A 19,792-nucleotide genomic window follows, 5' to 3' on the forward strand; every position below is an offset into this window, starting at 1 on the left:
AATCCAACACTAATTAATAACACTAATTGCTCACTATAGCAGCATCTACCCAGTCTCAGCCAAGCCTAACCTTGGCTCATAATCAGTGCCCTTGCCTCCAGCTCTGCAGCCCAAGTGGGCAACGCCTCAACTGATTGGAGCACTGATCACCTGGTGTGGAGGCCATATTGGATATTTCCATCAAGTGGCCTCTGTCAATGCAGCTTTTCCATTGGTGGACGAGTAGGTTCCTGATTTAGGGAAGATCAGGTGGTACCCAAGCCCAGACTGTGATTGGCTGGTGATTGGCTGGTAGATGGCTGACAGAATGCTTTGTTTGGCCTTTGGGAGAATGAAGCCGATTCTGAGGGACCCCCGGCCATTTCGGGAGGTTTGGTAATCCTATCAGGGATGTCTGAGAGATCAGAATTAGAGGAGTGCAGATATCCTGGAGGGCTGTGGAGCTGGAGAAGATTAGCAATAGGGAAAAATTATTGCTGGAGGATTAGTAAGAAGGCACAAATTATAGGTAATTGGCAAAAGAATGGTGGAAGCAGATATAGATAAAGGGAATTCTACACATGTTTGAAAGGGAAACAAACTACAGGGCACTGGAAAAAGAGGAGGTAAGTTGAATTAATTGGAAAGGTCTGCCAAAGAGGTGGCACAAGTGCAATACGGTGAATGGCATCTGTTAAGCTGTATCATTTTATGATAATAAATACCTCATGCCTGCACATTGTGGTAACATGCCAGTATATCAATGAGCTTGTAATGTTGCCGACTTTTCCATGTTAGGTGTGATAGTACAAGCTAATCAAATTGCCATAGCAACATAACACCAGTCAGCTTCCTGCTTGCTCCTTGGCTCTCAGCCTCTGTTAAGACCTTTTGTTTTGCTGCCACCTCTTCCTGCTCTCCCCTGTAGTAGGCAGCATCAGCAGCAACGACTGAGTTTCTGCCTGGGAATAGGCTGCAATTCACTATCTCGCTGTTCTCCCTGTGCTGTGCTCACCAGCGGTACCTTTCTCCCCACTCATTTGCTCCATTCTCAGCTCCGTAACTTTGATGATCTGTGAGGAATATCACAGGAAATCTACTACATAGCTTTTAAAATGCTTTATTGAGCAACTCTGCAGCCTTATTTACACATAACACTTTATGCTGTTACGAATGCAATGCTGAATACAAGTTCAGTTGCCAGTGTAAACATTGTTGAGAAAATTTACCAGTTGATTAAAGGCTGCACAACGTTTAGACACCAGTTCTGTAGGGATGTGGAGTGGCAAGTGTTGAACCAAGAGGTGACCTTTCTGTCATCCCAGAAAAATATCCCCTTGTGAATTTTAAAAATGTACACAGAATTGTACATGCCATAAACCCACACAAAAGTTTGACGATTAAGCCAGAACTACAGGACAAGCAAAGTAAGTTGGTAAGATTAAACAAAACTGCTTCCAGACTTCATGTAAATGATCGAACTCAGGAATGAAATACAGTTTAAAATTATCAGATGAGGAGAGACTCAGGTTCAGTTTAGTGAGATATAATTTTGTTTTTAATTTGTCAACATTGTTATAATAGGTTAGAATTCATAGTTGAGATTAAACTAATTATCATTTTGTACTGTGTAATTTTCATTACTGACTTTCTTGATCATTTTCAGGAACATTAAGGGGAGAATTCAACTCACAGCTACCGTTTCCCCCCCTCCCATATATAGTCAATGTAGCCCTTTAAATTTCACATCATGATCGAAGATGGCTGAACTGTACCGGTTGTGTTAGACAGGACGTTGGTAAAAGTAACTTTTAGTCATTCAGGGCACACCTGAAACAGCTGATGGCTCCAAAATATATCAGCCAAATGAACAATTCAGATTTAAATGGGGCTGAATCTTGTGCTTTGTGTATCGTACCAGCTGTTGTGAGGCCCAGCGATCCTTAAAGCATCCACTCTTCTTGCTGTACCCAGCCAGAAGACCTCTGGCCCACTGCTCTTCGAACCATCCCCAAAACCTGATCTGCCATCTGGTTCAGTGTGGAAACCAGCTGATTTCCTGCCAGCCCTGAACAGGCAAGGCTCCTGCAGCTCACCAGCTACCCATTGTCTTGCCAGCATTGCCCCTTGTTAGAGGCACAAGTAGAATTTATCTATGATTAGTTATTTTGACCGACAGTTTATAAACTCACATTTTGACCACTGTCTTCAACATCCAACCATATTTTGCAGTGTTGTATTATCACCTGACTGAACTGTAGACACCTGAGTGCATGGCCATTCCATGGTTCTCAATACTACATGCTACCCCCATCCCCACCCCGCCATGTCACCCACATTGGATCATTAACTGATCCAAGGAAGGTATTGAAACACCCATCACCAAGGCAGATACTAAACATCTGATTCACTTCCTCCTCCAATTATTGGCCATTGCCCAGTCTCAATTTCTAGGCTGCAGGGAGGATTGAACTTGTGTGGGAGAAGGCTGAAAATCAAGAGCATTACATCTTGGGCGGGAAGGGGGATGGGGCACTTCCATCTGAAGCCCCTTCTGAAGTTGGGCCTTAACTCTTAAGGTCCAGTGGTCTCTAGATCTCTCTTTCCTGACCTCCCAGACCCCGATCACCCACTTTGTGCATCTCCCCTCTCCCCCACCAACCCCAAGCTTTCCCTGTCATCTCCATCCTGGAGCCTAGTAAAATTGCCTGGGCCTCCACTCCCCAGACTTCATCTCAGGTGATCTCCTGCATTTCTTGTTTTTGTCCATTACAGCGCTCATGCAACGTGGGGGCTTCCTCTCAAGTGAGAGGTGCAAGTCCCGCCTGTGGATACTTAACATTCGCTCGAGTGTGAAGGGGCACTAGGGGTCATCAGGGATGTGTTCCCTGCTAACTCTTTGGATGAAGGGAAGTGATAACCAGCCATTTAAAAAAAACTCAGGCCATGAATTAATTATGTTACCTTTCTTCCTGTAAGTGATTACAGGCCAGTACCTCCTTTTGGAGCTGCACTCAGTAAAACTGTAGTTGGTTCAATTACATAGAATGTACAACACAGAGCAGGCCATTCAGCCCAATGGATAGACACTGACATTTAGGCTCCCAATGAGCTTCCCCCTCCTCCACCCTGCAATATCTAAATCAATCAAGTATGAAGGAGCAGTGCTCCGAAAGCTCGTGATTCCAAATAAACCTGTTGGACTTTAATCTGGTGTTGTGAGACTTCTTCCTGTGCCCACCCCAGTCCAACACCGGCATCTCCACATCATAAACAAATCAAAATCTCCTTCTATTTCTTTCTACCTCATGTACTTAGTAATTTCCCCTTAAATAAATCAATGATATTCACCTCAGTTACTCCATGTTGTACACAATTCCACATAACCACTTCTTGAGTAAGGTAATCTCTTCTGAATTCCTTTTTGGATTTATTACTGATTATATTTTATTCATGGCTTTTGGACATCATGACTTTCCCATAGGTGGAAACACCTTCTCCACATCTACCCCATTGTATCTTTATGGTTTGAAAGACCTCCATCAGGTGAGTCCTGAGCCTCTTAAGTCTCAAGAAAAGAGTTCACGGCTGATCAGCCTTTCCCAAAAATTATAACCTCCTCATAAATCCTTTTTTTGCACCTTCTCCAGTGTTCTGCATATCCTTTTTGTAATAGGAGACCAATTTAACATAATCTTTTAGTTTTTCAAATCAGTTCCTCCAGAAATGAACCTGATGGAGGTCTTTCAAACCATGTTTACATGTTGACTGGTATGTAACCCCATGTGATTTAGATGTTTGTTGTAAAACACAATACAACAAGGGAAGCAGCAGTGGCTGGAGTCAAGTGCAGTAGATCATAAGGAATGAGCAGCTCGTGTGAAGTTGGGTAAGTTGTTGCCCTAGTTAGAAAGTACACTGTGTCAAGCTAAGTACTAAAACGTAATTAAAGCTGTTTTTAGAACAGATTTGTCCTTGGCTCAAGTACCTTACAGCCGAAGACAAAACAGGTAATTTACCTAACTTGCTGCTAATTCAACATATCCAGCTCTTTCATAACAATTCACCAATTCAGATTGCTACCTCGTACGTCCCCTAAACAGAACTAATAGCCATTTGGAACAATTCTCCATTTTCTTCAAGTAGCCCCATGAACAGATTGCCATAGCAGGTCAGGGAAAGATTGCGTATCAATCATATCAATTAAAGATATGGGGTGGAATTTTAACCATTTTCCAACAGCAGAATAGGAAGTGTCATATGTGCTCACTTGCTTTTTGCTGGTTCCCACACAATTACAATTAAAATTTGAAGTGCCAGCGCTATGCATGGGAGGCATGTGCCACCACACAACAGGGGACGCTTTTCAGTGGTGAGACCTGCTGTCAGCTGGCAATGCAGCGGGTATGGGCAGGCTATAAAAGAACCTTCTGGTCAACCGGAGAGGCACAGCTTCATGGTCACAGCTTGGTATGGCTCCTGTTCTGACCAAGACAACAAGAAACTAAAAATGGTTGTGAACACAGCCCAGTCCATCACGCAAACCAGTCTCACATCCATTGACACTTCCCGTTGCCTCGGAAAAGCAGCCAACATAATCAAGGAGCCCACACACCCCGGACATGCTCTCTTCCAACTTCTTATGTCGGGAAAAGGATACAAAAGTCTGGGAATGTGTACCAACCGACTCAAGAACAGCTTCTTCCCTGCTGCCAACAGACTTTTGAATGGACCAACCTCACATTAAGTTGATCTTTCTCTAGACCCTAGCTATGACTGTAACGCAACATTCTGCACTCTCCTTTTCTATGAACAGTATACTTAGTCTGCATACTGTGCAAGAAACAATACTTTTCACTGTATACCAACACATGACAATAAATCAAATCAAAATGGCCACAACTTTCCTGCTCAACTCTATTGTCATTAACATAAGACTTATTGAGAGCACAAGGTGACAGGTCAAATTTAAATTTCACTTGTAAATATGTCACTACATTGGTTTCACTTTCTTAATGTGTGTTTCATCATTGCTTGTTGAGAACTCAGTCAGAGAACTAAATGTATTGGCACATCTCATTGTTGGATGCATTGATAGCTACAAGTGAACCCGACATTTCTTTATTGTGGAAGAAACAATGATGTGTTTTTTTTGTTCACTCTTTATTGAATGCTCATGTTAATGTTCAGTGTTGTATTTGTCACTCTGTGGGACATGGCTGAACTTGCAGGCTCAGCTGGCCCTCTCTTCTACACATTGTAATGGACATTGTCCGAGATCACTCTCGGTGGAGGCAATTGAAATTATGTTGCTGAACTCGAAGCCCATCTTTCCTCCATTACTCCACACCCCAGATGTCAATTGGCAATCCCTCCGCCCCCTCCCCCAACCGCCTACCCTTCCCAGTCCTGAGCCTCCATGCAAACTGCGCTTCTCTTGCCCTTCTCCCTCATGAAAAACACAAATCTCAGACACAACTGCACAAAGCTGACTGTTTTGTGAATCAGGTGCCCCAAAATTCTTATCCACTGAAGACTTTATTTTTAATTATTCATATGGGTATCGCTGGATAGGCCAGCATTGATTGCCCATCCCCAATTGCCCTGGAGAATGTGATGGTGATCTACCTTCTTGAACAACTGCAGTCCCATGAGGTGTGAATTCAGATGAAAAGGTCTGAAATATTAACTCAGTTTCTCTCTCCGCAGATGCTGCCTGACCTGGTGAGAATTTTCAACATTTTATTTGAGACATTCAGAGTTTCTAGTACTTTGCTGTTGCATTGGAATTGTAGACTAATTTTAAACAATACACTCCAGCAGCTCAAGTCAGCAACTTTGCATTTTGTATGGAAAGGTCCAGTGCTGTGGTGTTGTGCTCGGCAAAACGACGTGAATTTTAGAGAGGATCTTCAATACTATAACACCTCATTTGAAAGGAAAATGTTGTTTGCCAACATCACAACCTCTTTTTTTTTAACCAGCCATGATTTGCAGCACTCAGTAACTCATGACTTGCATCTGGAGTGCTGCTCATTGCTGACACGCTACAACATCGATGCAATCACAAAAAATTGGGGTATTAAGCATTGGCATCTACTTAAATGTGAATCTTAAGGTCTGTAGTGTGAGATAGGTTTTCAAGGTCACATTTAATAAAACTTTCACATTAAAACTAATTTTTTCACAATGGTAAGATTTAAACAACAGTAACTTTTGTCACAGTCAGCAGACATGTCAGAGCACAGTTGAAACACAGCTTAAGTGATTATAAAATATTTTAATTCAAATTGAAATTATCTAGCATGCCTTTTGAGTTTTTAAGGAGAAAAGAAACCTCAATAATATTTTAACATGTTCATTCCCGGATATGGTAATGCAACCTGATTTTATATCTTCTGATTTTACAGCATGATACAAGACATAAATAATGTTCCATTGTGACATGTAAAATCACAGATATTTTGTCTTGTTGCTGGTTATAGAGACCTGAACATTTGGGCCCGATTTTACATTCGCATTGCGCCCGTTTTTGGGCATGAAAGCTTGGTAAAGTCGGACGTGAGGCGAGTAGCACGATCTGTGCCCATCTCTGCGCCGGTTCCCCCTTTATCAAGGCCTGAAAATGGCCGCGATCGGGACTGTGCCTGAAATGGGCGCAACGGCCATTTAAATGCATTTGCATGCATTTAAATTGACTTAATGGGCTGCACGCCCAAGTTTACTGGCACTTCCACTTTACCACTTGGCATTCGCCAATCCAGAATCAGCGCGAAACAGACATGCTCCATTGATGTCCGATTCGGGCGCTCCAGTTAGTGAGGAGGTAGGTGCTTAGCATCCCATGGCTCTCGGTTTGAGATCGGTGGGGGGATGGTGGGTCCGCTTCCACTCTGCCTGAGATCAACGGAGGGAAAGGGGGATCCGCTGCTACTCTGCCTGATATCAGTGGAGGGGAAGGGGGGGTCTGCTGCCACTCTGCCTGGGATCAGTGGAGGGGAAGGGGGTCCGCTGCCACTCTGCCTGGGTTCGGTGGGGAGGAGAGGGGGTCCGCTGCCACTCTGCCTGAGATCAGTCGGGGGAAGGGGGGGTCCACTGCCACTCTGCCTGAGATCAGTGAGGGAGAAAGGGGGGAGGGGCCCCTGATCGGTCTGGATGGTGGGAGGATAACGGGGTCAGTAATATTGTGAGGGTGGGGCAATGTCTGTGGGGGCCGGGGGGAGGCATTATCCGGCCCGGGAGGGATGTGGCAGGGAAGCCACATTCTATCTTTTTTTTTCTGTGCATGTGCAGTTGGACGCGCCGATCAGAGCTACAGGATTTCTAGCACATTAAGCCCCACCCACAGGCTTGTGCAGCCCAATTCAGAATCACTGGTATTTTTGCAGGCATAGTGCATGTGGGGGTGCCTCAGAACAAGTCTAAAAGTCGGATCTGAAACACTCCCTGTTTCAAGTCTGTCCAGCACTTAGAATCAAAATGGTAAAATAGGGCCCTTAAATAGAGAGGAGGAGACATTTCAGTTAGGGTGAAGTATGGGTGCTTTTAAAGCAATCTAAAACAGAAACTCTGATCACACAAAAGTGGCGTGATGGCTCAGTGGTTAGCACTGCTGCCTCACAGCGCCAGGGACCCAGGTTCGATTCCTGGCTTGGGTCACTGTCTGTGTGGAGTCTGCATGTTCTCCCAGTGTCTGTGTGGGTTTTCTCTGGTGCTCCGGTTTCCTTCCACACTCGAGCTGGTTAGTTGCATTAGCCATGCTATATTCTCCCTCAGTGTACCTGAACAGGCGCCAGAGTGTGGCGACTAGGGGATTTTCACAGCAACTTCATTGCAGTGTTAATGTAAGCCTACTTGTGACTCTAATAAATAAACTTTAAACTTAAACACCACACATTTGATGCTGTTGTGAAAACAACACATTTGATAATGACGAATCAATTTCTTTTGAAGAAAGCCAGGTAAAAAGAAACTCCAACCTCAGTTGGACAATAAGCTTTAAAGAACATCTGTGTTAAATTTCCTAAAATATGTAACACAGGGAGGAATAGTCATAGTTTCCTTTCATTCACCAAATGCTCATTGCTGTTTTGCACAATAGACAGTGACACGTATCCTAAACCTTCTTGATTTTGATTTGATTTATTATTGTCACATGTATTATCATACAGTGAAAAGTATTGTTTTTTGCGTGCTGTACAGACAAAGCATACTGTACGTAGGGAAGGAAACAAGAGAGTGCAGAATGTAGTGTTACAGTCATAGCTAGGGTGTAGAGAAAGATCAACTTAATGCAAGATAAATCCATTCAAAAATCTGATAGCAGCAGGGAAGAAGCTGTTCTTGAGTTGGTTGGAAGAAGCTGTTCTTGAGTCGGTTGGTACGTGACCTCAGGCTTTTGTATCTTTTTCCTGAAGGAAGAAGGTGGAAGAGAGAATGTCCGGGGTGCGTGGGCTCCTTAGTTATGCTGGCTGCTTTGCCGAGGCAGCGGGAAGTGTAGACAGAGTCAATGGATGGGAGGCTGGTTTGCGTGATGGATTGGGCTACATTCACAACCTTTTGTAGATCCTTGCGGTCTTGGGCAGAGCAGGAGCCATACCAAGCTGTGATACAACCAGAAAGAATGCTTTCTATGGTGCATCTGTTAAAGTTGGTGAGAGTCATAGCTGACATGCCAAATTTCCTTAGTCTTCTGAGAAAGTAGAAGCGTTGGTGAGCTTTCTTAACTACAGTGCCGGCATGGGGGGACCAGGACAGGTTGTTGATGATCTGGACACCTAAAAACTTGAAGCTCTCGACCCTTTCTACTTCATCCCCATTGATGTCGACAGGGGCATGTTCTTCTTTACGTTTCCTGAAGTCAATGACAATCTCCTTCGTTTTGTTGACATTGAGGGAGAGATTATTGTTGCCATATGAGTCATATCTCAATCCTGTACTCTGCCTCGTCATTGTTTGAGATCTGACCCACTACAGTGGTGTCATCAACAAACTTGAAAGTCAAATTGGAGGGGAATTTGGCCGCACAGTCATAGGTGTATAAGGAGTGTAGTAAAAGGCTGAGAGCACAACCTTGTGGGGCACCGATGTTGAAGATGATCGTGGAGGATCGTCATGAATGATTGTGGAAACTTTCACCATTCAGTACAATTAATTACTGTTGATGCTATCATGCTTTAGATGATACCAAATGGTGATTATAAAATTGGGCTCTGCATTGACCTGACAACTGGATTACGTTGTTTCTGAAGAAATGTTGAAATGTGTTAAGTATGCAAATTAGTGCATCAGGTAATGCTGAATTTCAGTATATGCAAACCATAGAAGTAACAAGCTCAGACAGGTTTTAGCAAAGAATAGATGTCCATTTATTGCTACCTGAAGTAGTTTCTAAATCTTACTTATAAATATCAACGGCAGTTGCATTTTAAAAATTCTTTATTACTTTGCTAGGGGTCCTACTTGATTTGATTTGATTTATTATTGTCATACGTATTGGTATACAGTGAAAAATATTGTTTCATGCGCGCTATACAGACAAAGCATACTGTACATAGGGAAGGAAAGGAGAGAATGCAGAATGTAGTGTTACAGTCATAGCTAGGATGTAAAGAAAGATCAACTTAATGCGAGGTCGGTCCATTTAGAAGTCTGATGGCAGCAGGGAAGAAGCTGTTTTTGAGTCAGTTGGTATGTGATCTCAGACTTTTGTATCTGTTTCCTGACGGAAGAAGGTGGAAGAGAGTATGTCCAGGGCGTGTGGGGCCCTTGATTATGCTGGCTGCTTTTCCAAGACCATGGGAAGTGTAGACAATGTCAATGGGTGGGAGGCTGGTTTGAGTGATGGACTGGGCTTCATTCATGACCCTTTGTAGTTTCCTGTGGTCTTGGGCAGAGCAGGAGCCATACCAAGCTCGGAAACAACCAGAAAGAATGCCTTCAATGGTATATCTGTAGAAGTTGGTGAGAGTTGATGAGAGTTGTAGCGGACATGCTAAATTTAGTCTGCTTAATGCACCATTTAGCCAATTCTGGGGGTGGGGGGGGAACTCTGACCTATCCATCATGCATCGTATGTTCATACAGAAATGTGCTAAGTGCTCTTCCTTTTAGAATCAACTGCTTTAGGATTGTTTATTTTTTATTTTATTTTATTTATTATCGTCACATGTATTAACACACAGTGAAAAGTATTGTTTCTTGTGCGCTTATAGAGACAAAGCTTACCGTTCATAGAGAAGGAAAGGAGCGGATGCAGAATGTGTTGTTGCAGCCAGGTGTAGAAAAAGATCAACTTAATTTTCTTTCCCAGCAAGTTATTAAAAGACACAGACACACATTTAAATGTGCCGATCAAAATCAGAATGGCTACCTGCTTTGTATTCAATGAAAGCATTGGTGATTCCAACATTAGTAAATTACTAAACTCATTCAGTAATCTGAAGGTCTTCCCTTATAGCTGATGTCACTAACTATCTATACTCTGCTGTTAATATTTCAAAGATCAAACCCTTCAAAGACCTTAGATGTTGGAGGATCACCACCACTATGGCACAGAAGTTCTTGTCTGTTTGGACTGTGTGCATCATAAAAATGTTCTATAAAGGGAGGAGGAACTCACTGGAACTAATTTAACTGGAATTCAGATTATTCTCTACAGCAAAGCCTTCTGTGTTTCTGAAGCAGAAAGGGTCAATGCTATAAAAAGCCATGGAAGATATGTATGAAAACACTCATTCCTTTTGACTAATTTTTTTGAAGTACATATATAGTTTGGCAAGGATTAAATTCTTTGATTTTACAATGATACATTCATTGAATGTAACCGATTAGCCTCTCAGCAGAACTTTCAGTTCATTGAAGATTATTATGGGTGTACACAATTTTGACGGTGATGCCTGATGGCTATTTTAAAATCAAACGTAGAGACAGTAAGGCCCTCATATAAAAATCAACAAAGAAAAACATGGAAATATTATGAGCTTTTTCTGTGATGTGACTCAGTACTGAAACATTGGAGTAGCTTTTAACCGGGTGTATGTCTGCAAGAACCAGAGGGTCTAGGGCAGGAGGGAAACCTCGAGGCCTTATCTGAGTGAAGCATGACCATCTCCTCTCCAAAATGACAGGAGTATAACACACCTCATGACTGGCAGGGGGGAATCAGGAATCGGGTCCCTACCTGATCAAGGGAGGGGCTGCAGATGGAAAAGGGGAATTGACAGCCATTGCTGTATGGAGCAGGCAGGATTGGGTCGGCCAAAGGACTCCTTCTGGAAAAGTATTCCCACCTCCGATAGAGAAGGATTCCACGGAAAAGTTATATTTTTCAATGCTCCTTGGTATCTTCTGGCCTCTGAACAAGGTTCGCCTGTTAGGGTTGGGCAAGCCCAGAATATAAAATAGCATTTTAGTGCTGATCTACCCCAGTGGATGAATTAGTGATTTGTTTCCTTTAGTCCTATCCATTCACTATTTAAATATTGTACGTGCTGAGGTTTCTGATGTCTGCTATAAATGGGGAATTTTATTTTTTTAAATAAAATAGAATAGCAGGGAAAATGAATCCAGCCCTAATTTTAACTGATGGCTGGCAAGCTCCCACTGATAACTGAATGCGAGGCCGAGGCCAATTGAAGTTCCTGGGCCTCATCAGAAAATCCGACAGGAATGATCTGAGGGCCAGTGGGCAGGAGCCTGATTCTGCTGAGGATCAACAGTTGGAGTAAGTTGGGTGAGTGCGAGGCCATGGGGGTACAGTACACTGCTTTCTTCTGGAGTAAACACCGTATGTACACAGCCACAGAGAAGCTGCATAAAAACATTTAAATGAACCGCGCACTGTGAAAAACATGGCCGTCCACAACAACTAAATTTTGAAGGGCAGATTACGGAGGATGCCTTCAAAGAGCTCCTCGCATAAGATTAGTGCGCCATTTTAATCTCTTCTTTCCTAAGACTCCTCTCTCAAAATCAGTATGCAGTAGGCTTTCATGGACTACAAGATTCCTGCAGTCCTTTTTTTCATTATATGGTCTAATAAAACAAGACCTTCTAACGTATTCTCGAACAAGAGTTCTATGTATTGTCATTAAAATGGTATGAATGTCCCATTAATTTTTGCCATTCAGTTCTGTGGTTTACACTTTTGACGTAACAGTGAGAACTTGGCTAGCGAGGTGCTTTGCTGGGAGGATCAGGCAAGGCTAAGGGTTTGGAAAGGCCCAAGTTCTCCTTGCAGGGCATCTTTTGGTAACTCGGCTGATCGACTCCCACCAGGTCTGGCTGTTAGATTTCTCCCCTTCTGAGGCTCGAGATTTTCTGAGCTAAAATTGCATTGCAAAGCTGATGACATTATTGAGCTGTGCTTTTGAATGTAAAGTATGAGCATTTGCCAGTGGTGTGTTTGAAGGAGAATTAATGCCCCATTAGCTCTATTCATGCCAGCTAAGCTATGTTAAAATCCAGGCTGAAACGTCAGAGCTCTTGCCGTGGATCAGTGAGAATATGCCCCAGGAGGTATGGTACTGAGCTGGAAGAACAGAAGAATCCACAATGCAATCAAAGGTTAGTGATGAGTTAGCAAAATGTCACCCCAAGAGACTAATCTTCACTAGGAGGCTCGGAAATTGATCCTAGCATTGATGAAATGGGAAGAACAACAATAGCCAAGTTCTCACTATAATGTCAAAAGTGTAACCCAGGACTGAAGGGCAAAAATTAATGGGACATTCATACCATTTTAATTACAATACATAGAACTCTTGTTAGAGAATATGTTAGAAGATATATTGTTTTATAAGAAGAATATACCATATAATGAAAAAAAGGACTGGAGGAATCTTGTAGCCCATGAAAACCTACTGCATACTGATTTTTGGGAGAGGAGGGCTAATTTATATCTATGCAATGCCATAGCATAAAGATGTGGGATTTATGCATTGTAATTTGGTTATTTGCTGTGTGACTCCTGAACTGTGGGAATGATGTATAGGAGATGGGCCTAAATCCTGGAACTAGATTTTAAAGATTTAGAATGTTGTGGTGCTGGAAAGCAGCTGGTGGGGGGAGAAAGAACATTATTGGCGCAAAAAAGTAGTTCAGGAATAGCAGATAAAACTGATTTCTAAAGGATTATAATTTATTGGAACTTGGTGTCATGTCCAGTGCAGGTGTGTCATGTATGAACTTTCAGTCACTACTTAAACAAGCTGTTAAGGTGGATGCTGCAAATCATGTGACTTCTGACATTTGGACTTCAGACAGCATCAAGTCTCCAATGAATATTTAATTAAGTACGGACATGAGTGAGGATACATCTCATACATCTCATTGTTTAAGGATGGGCCAATACCAAAAGACTCTGGCAGTGTTTTTCAAACTTTTTTCCAGCAACCCACTTTCACCAAATGACCATCCCTCACGATTCGCGTCACATGGGGATCTGTAATGAAATATGATCTTTCCACTTTATACTAACATTGCACAGTATATTAAACATCAGAGGGTCCGTTTCAGATCCATTTTCCAATTTATTTGGGCCATATTCTGGAAGGAAATCTGGAAGGAACTCGCGTCACATGGGGATCTGTAATGAAATATGATCTTTCCACTTTATACTAACATTGCACAGTATATTAAACATCAGAGGGTCCGTTTCAGATCCATTTTCCAATTTATTTGGGCCATATTCTGAAAAGAAATCGATGTCAGTATTTTGCAAATTCCTCTCGTCAACATATACATTCAGAATAAATGCCCGAAATCAAGACAATGCACTCATTTATGTGCATCAGCCATCCACAGAAAATTGACTGCCATTTATTTGTGACAGATTTCTCATTTAAGGTGCACCTTTGGAATGCAGAGCTCACCAGATTAATGTGCTGCTTTTATGTGGAAATGTAATAGGGCAGTCGTCAATTTTCTCTATCTGTTACCATCCCATCAATAAACCTCCCTGGTAGGTGGGATATGTCACATCAATAATTTTGCTGCATCCATTGAAGTCTGCAGTTAATGCGTCTATTATCCTTTCGCACAGACAGCAGTAATGTTTTTAAAATAATAAAACACCTCAGTGGTTTTCCTGTTTCTCAGAAGTCATCTCATTTTGAATTTGATTCAACAACAAAACATTTTTATGCACACAGGGGGAAAATAATGAGTAGGATTGTGAGATACTTGTCAAACTCTGAAGTTCTAGCCTACCTTCATGGTGAGAAATGCAAAACTCAGGCTGTTTCCACCGCCCAGGAAAGTTGCAGTACTGCTGCTACAAGTCGCAATCTAATTACTGTGCATTTAGAAATATACCTCTCTCCCAATTCTTACCTTTCATAAAGTGCACGTAACTTGAATTGTATCAGGCAACACTAAGCTTTTCCTCCACATCAGTTCCTTATAGTGGCTATGTTATCGTCTGAGAGCTCCTCATTGTCATACCGCCTTCTACAATATGTACGCTATCAACAGAACATCCCGCGTTTTTGTAACAGGATCACCGAGCATCCTGCATGTTTTTTTTAACAGGATCACAGAACATCCTGTATTGTTTTGAACAGGATCAGTTTATAGGACAGCGAGAATTTACCTGGCAACACATTTTCAACATCTCGTGACCCCAACTTTGAAAAAGCCTGCACTATGGACTTTCCAGACTACCTGTCTCCATGTTTCATACTGGATAAAGGGAAGATTGAAACTCAGTGGCCACTATCAACCTACCATTGCATCATGATGGTCTCCCCAATCCAAACTAGACTGGGTGGACCTCGGCAGTGCTAACCTACTAGTCATGTGATTGAAACTGGTTTCAACCGTAAACAAACCTCCTAGATGGCTACAGGGTGGGCTGCCACTTTGTTTCTGGGATGTTAGAGGGAGGGTGGGAGCAGTTGTCCAGCCCCACCCATAATATTCAAATATTCAGCCCAAAGATGGTACACTTTTAAAGATTGTATTAATTCAGTCTCTGATTAAAGATTTCCAGTCTTCCATGTGACAGGCCTATGGTTTCTTGGATGATTTAAAGTTGAAATGAGGGTTTTATAACGTAAAGGATTCACAGCGGGGCTAAACAAGGGCTAAGTGGGACTTCCACCCCTCATTGAGGTTCAATTAGTCGGTAGCTCCATAAGCCCTGACAGCCCAAAAGCATGTTAGTGGGCACTGTCAGAACTCGAAGAGTAGGAAGAAGGTGGCTCATGGATCCTCGGGCCTGACAGATGGGTTTAAGGCTGTGGGCCAGTAGGAACAAAGGAGGGGGATTCCTTCTTAGGGTGACTGGCCCCCCTCAATCGACAAAGGGCAACCCCCAAAGATAGAACCCCACCTTCCTGCCCTTTGAAGAAATGTTTTTTAAAAATCAGGCCGCCCCACTCCCACCTGACTGCCCATGCCAAACATTTTATTGCATGGGCAGTGTACTATTAGGGTCAACTGGCTTTGTAACAAGCCTAATTAATCCTTGATTATTGACTTAAATATGGCGTGCAGGCTACCAATTTTAGCACCCACCCCCTACCCTGTTACAGGATGTACTTAAAAGGCTGGCAGTAGAGAAGTCACTCAGTCTGAACAGGATACATCCTCAATTTGTAAGTGAAGCAAAGGTGGTAATTGCAGAGGCTCTGGTCACAATCCTCCAGTCCTGGAATCTGGGTGGAGCCAGAGGACTGGAGGACTGCCAATGTCACACCCATGTTCAAAAAGCGAAGAGGGATAAACCCAGTAACATTAGGCCAGTCAGCTGAATGGTATTAATCTGGGACAAAATGAACTGACGCCGACCAAGTTTGAGTTAACAGCTAAAAGTCAGTACGGATTTGTTAAAAAAAAATTGTGGTTTGCCAACTTGATTGAATCCTTTGATGAGGTAAGAAGAGGGTTGATGATGGTAGTAGTCATGGTTTGCCTAAGGACAGGTTATCTCCATACTGCACGGTCTTGTACGTTCCTCTTCAATTGCTTTCGGTATCTCCCATTTTCAATTTGAAACTTTGTCAATCTCTTTCTCCGTCTTGGTTTACATCCCTGTAATCTTCCTTCAATCACCTGCTTTGGCAGCTTCCCATGCCTTTGGAAAATGACCAGTCAAACCTTGTTGCCTTTTCTTGATGATATTCGCCAACCATCCTTGCTCCTCCACCATCTTGAGAATATCTTCATTGCTCTTGTATTATCTCCCACTGATCTGCTCCAGAGTCTCATTTTTTTTACTCATTTGTGGGACATGAGCATCGCTGGCTGGCCAGCATTTATTGCCCATCCCTAGTTTAGAGTCAACCACATTGCTGTGGCTCTGGAGCCACATGTAGGCCAGACCAGGTAAGGATGACAGATTTCCTTCCCTAAAGAACATTAGTGAACCAGATGGGTTTTTCCGACAATGGTTTCATGGTCATCAGTAGATTCTTAATTGCAGATTTTTTTTATTGAAGTCAATTTTCACCATCTGCTGTGACGGGATTCGAACCCAGATCTCTACAACATTAGCTGAGTTTCTGGATTAATAGTCTAGCGATAATACCACCAAGCCATTGCCTCCCCTCATTTCACAACTTCCTAACCTTTGGATGTCTCCTTTTCATAAGACCCATCATTCACCCCAACAAAACATTCCGAATTCCTGATCATTCTTTTCCTAAGATGTCTAATCATTCCTATACTGAACAAGGGAAAATCATGCATTCTTTGAACAAATAGAGCTGCTAAAACATTCAGACATGTGGCTGAAGAAATAGAACACAGAGAAGTGCGAAGTGATATATTTTCGTAGGAAGATTGAAAGGCAGTATCAACTAAATAGTACAATTTTAAATGGGGTGCAGGAACAAGGGAGATTTCAAGGATATATGTACACAAATCTTTGAATGAGCTGGGAGAAGTTATGAAGACTTTTTAAAAAAGGAATATACTGCATACGTGGTTTTACTAATCAAGCATTGGCTCTTTCCCATACCTGTATTTTCAGAGCTACATGTACCATTTTGGTTGCAGAGTGGGGCTGAATTATCCCACCTTGCTGAAGCCAGGTAGAGGGATGAGCAGGCCAGAAAATCCCATCATTAGCCGGCATGTTTGTTTCCAAATCCCAATCCCTGTGCCGGCCATTTTAGGAGAAGCAGGTTTGGGTCCCAGCAGGTCTGCCGTGAGGACATGAGACTCATTAAGAGCCTTGGTAAAGGCAATTACAGGAGTCCAACTGTGATTTTTCAGTCGTCCACCTGTTTCTCAGTGCAACAGGGGCCAGTTTAACTGCTTGGGGGTTTATTCCCAGCAGCAGGCTGGGGTGTCAGTGTCTATAGACCCGTCCTGTCTGCATGGGAATGGATACAGCCAAAGGCTGTCCTGTGAAGTGATTTTCCCAACCGTGGTGACCTGTCTGCTCCTTCTATTCTTTACTTGAATTTATTAAAAAGTTGGTGAAAGATAGGACCATTCTTGTTGAAGCACTCTTTCAGTTCCTTACCCTCTGCTGTAGCCAACGGCTCCTCTGAAGTTAGAGGGCCTCCTTGGCCCTTTGAAAACCCACTTGCCACCCTTAATTGGACAGGCAACCTGTCTCCATGCCAATGAAGGAAGCATCTGGCGAAAATCCCAGGACAGTGACTGTTCTTCCAGAAACAGTCTTGACTCTTGTTTCCCATTTCCCAATGTGAAAATTGTACCTGTAGTGTATGTACCATTGGCATGACTGTGCTGGATGATATTTTAGTGAGGGCGTTAGTATGAGTTAGCAGCATGCACTGGAAATGTACACAGTCAACAGATTGGGACATCAGCCAATGTGTGACACTGATTCGTCACAAAACACTGTCATTTTCAAGCTCATTGCTCAAACTGAACATGCATTGGGCAGTGGAAGGATATTGCACCAGGGCTATTTACAGGGACCATCAACAACTTGTGGGTTAGTAGCAGATTTGACAAGCTCTATCTGAATTTGTCAAGCTGCTACAAATCTTCCATCTTCTAATCGACAGGGAATGTTCCTGCATATGGTGAAGGTTTTTGTTGTGACCTGGGCTCTGGTCAGGCCACTCGTTCCCTGTCATGGGTGCTGCAGTCGCCATTCCCTTGGGCCTGTAGCAGGGAGAATGAGCAGAAACGGCTCACAGGAGGACAAGCTCCCCACAGAAGGAGGAGAGGTAGAAGGAGAAGAACTCCCAGCAGGATGCCTTATCCACTCAGGTTCTTTAACCTCACTGAGGAACAGTACATCGGATGTCTTTGCCTCGCCCACTCACCACCAACCACCCCACCCCTCACCCAGCCATTGTTGTCCTGCACTCACGGCCAGCGCAATCGAGTGAAGGTCCAATCACATATCCTGTAGTCACTGCATGTTCTGCTGGAACTGGCTCTCCCAGGCAGTCACCACCCTTTCCACTGAGGCAGCCAAGCACACACATGCCAGGATGATGACAGCAGTCAGAACTTGGACAGGCTCCTCTCACTCAGCACAGAGCCTCTGGTATCTCTACCCGATGTTCCCCAACCTATCTCTGCATCTCCATTATGTGTGGCCAAGTCCAGAAGCTCGTCATCTGCATGGGGTTCAGCATGGGCCAGGTCTCCAGCAGTTCTCCATGTCAGAGAATTTGGGTGTCAGACCCTTTGTTAGCTGTGGGCATGTATCAATAATGTGCTCGCCAGATTGTGACCCCGAGCCTAATCTAGAATGTGCGCCCGCCGAGGTGTATGTTTCTGCACTGATGGAGAGTGCAGGGGAATGCTGTGCATTGTCTGAAGGTGCTGGGTCATCAGCCTCATCACTGGTGCCTGAGGTGAAACTGCAGGCTGAGGTGGGGAAAGGCTGTTACCTTTTCTTCATCTTCAACCTGATGTAAGAACGTGCAACGGGGAATACATATAATTAGCTGATGGTTATAAACAATCCCTTTTCTCAACAATGCTTCAGGTGTCAGTCCTGTATCTCCATTTTTCAACTACAGACTGAGACATCCTTGCTAGATTACTGTGAGGCCCTAGTCTCTCCATCAGCACACATACAGTCCCCGTACTCCCCAGCAAATCCCCTGGCCTCCTCTGCAAAAAGGGGTCAGGATTCTTATGTTGGATGATTCTCGCCCAGTCACATTGCGCTCCCAGTGATTGTAGCAGTTTCTTCCTGAAGGTAGACAAAATGATTCAGTGTTGGCTCAATGGCTGCATAACCACTTCATGAGCATGCATGCCCATGACAGCTCCTGAGCCCTCCTCAGTAAGTGTTTGCCTCCCACACTGTGCTGCAACTGGCACAACATTCACAGCATGAAGTTGTTCCCACACATTCAGCCCATGTGTTCTGTCTGTGGCTGAGCCCTGCAACCCAATCTCCTGTTTGACATCCCACTGCATTCGCACACTTACACTCCCTCACAACACCAGGGACCTGTATTCAATTCTGGCCTCAGGTCACTGTCTGTGTGGAGTTTGCACATTCTCCCTGTGTCTGCGCGGGTTTCCTCCGGGTGCTCTGGTTTCCTCCCACAGTCCAAAATGTGGAGGTTAGGTGGATTGGCTGTGCTAAATTGCCCTTTAGTGTCCTAAAATATGTACGTTAAATGAATTAGCCATGGTAAATGTGATAGGGCGGGGCCTAGGTAAGATACTCTGTCAAGGAGTCGATGGGCTGAATGGCCTTTTCTGCACTGTAGGAATCCTATGATTCAATGATTGTAATGTCCCTATGAGTGTCAGTTTGCAGTGGCTACCTGGTGCCACATATCCTTGTGGAGTGCAGCAGATTGTTCATCCTCTTCTTGCACCGGTCCCAGGATCTACTGTGGGTCCCACTGGCACTGAT

This window comes from Mustelus asterias, chromosome 17 (assembly GCF_964213995.1).
Source record: "Mustelus asterias chromosome 17, sMusAst1.hap1.1, whole genome shotgun sequence".
Classification (NCBI taxonomy): domain Eukaryota; kingdom Metazoa; phylum Chordata; class Chondrichthyes; order Carcharhiniformes; family Triakidae; genus Mustelus; species Mustelus asterias.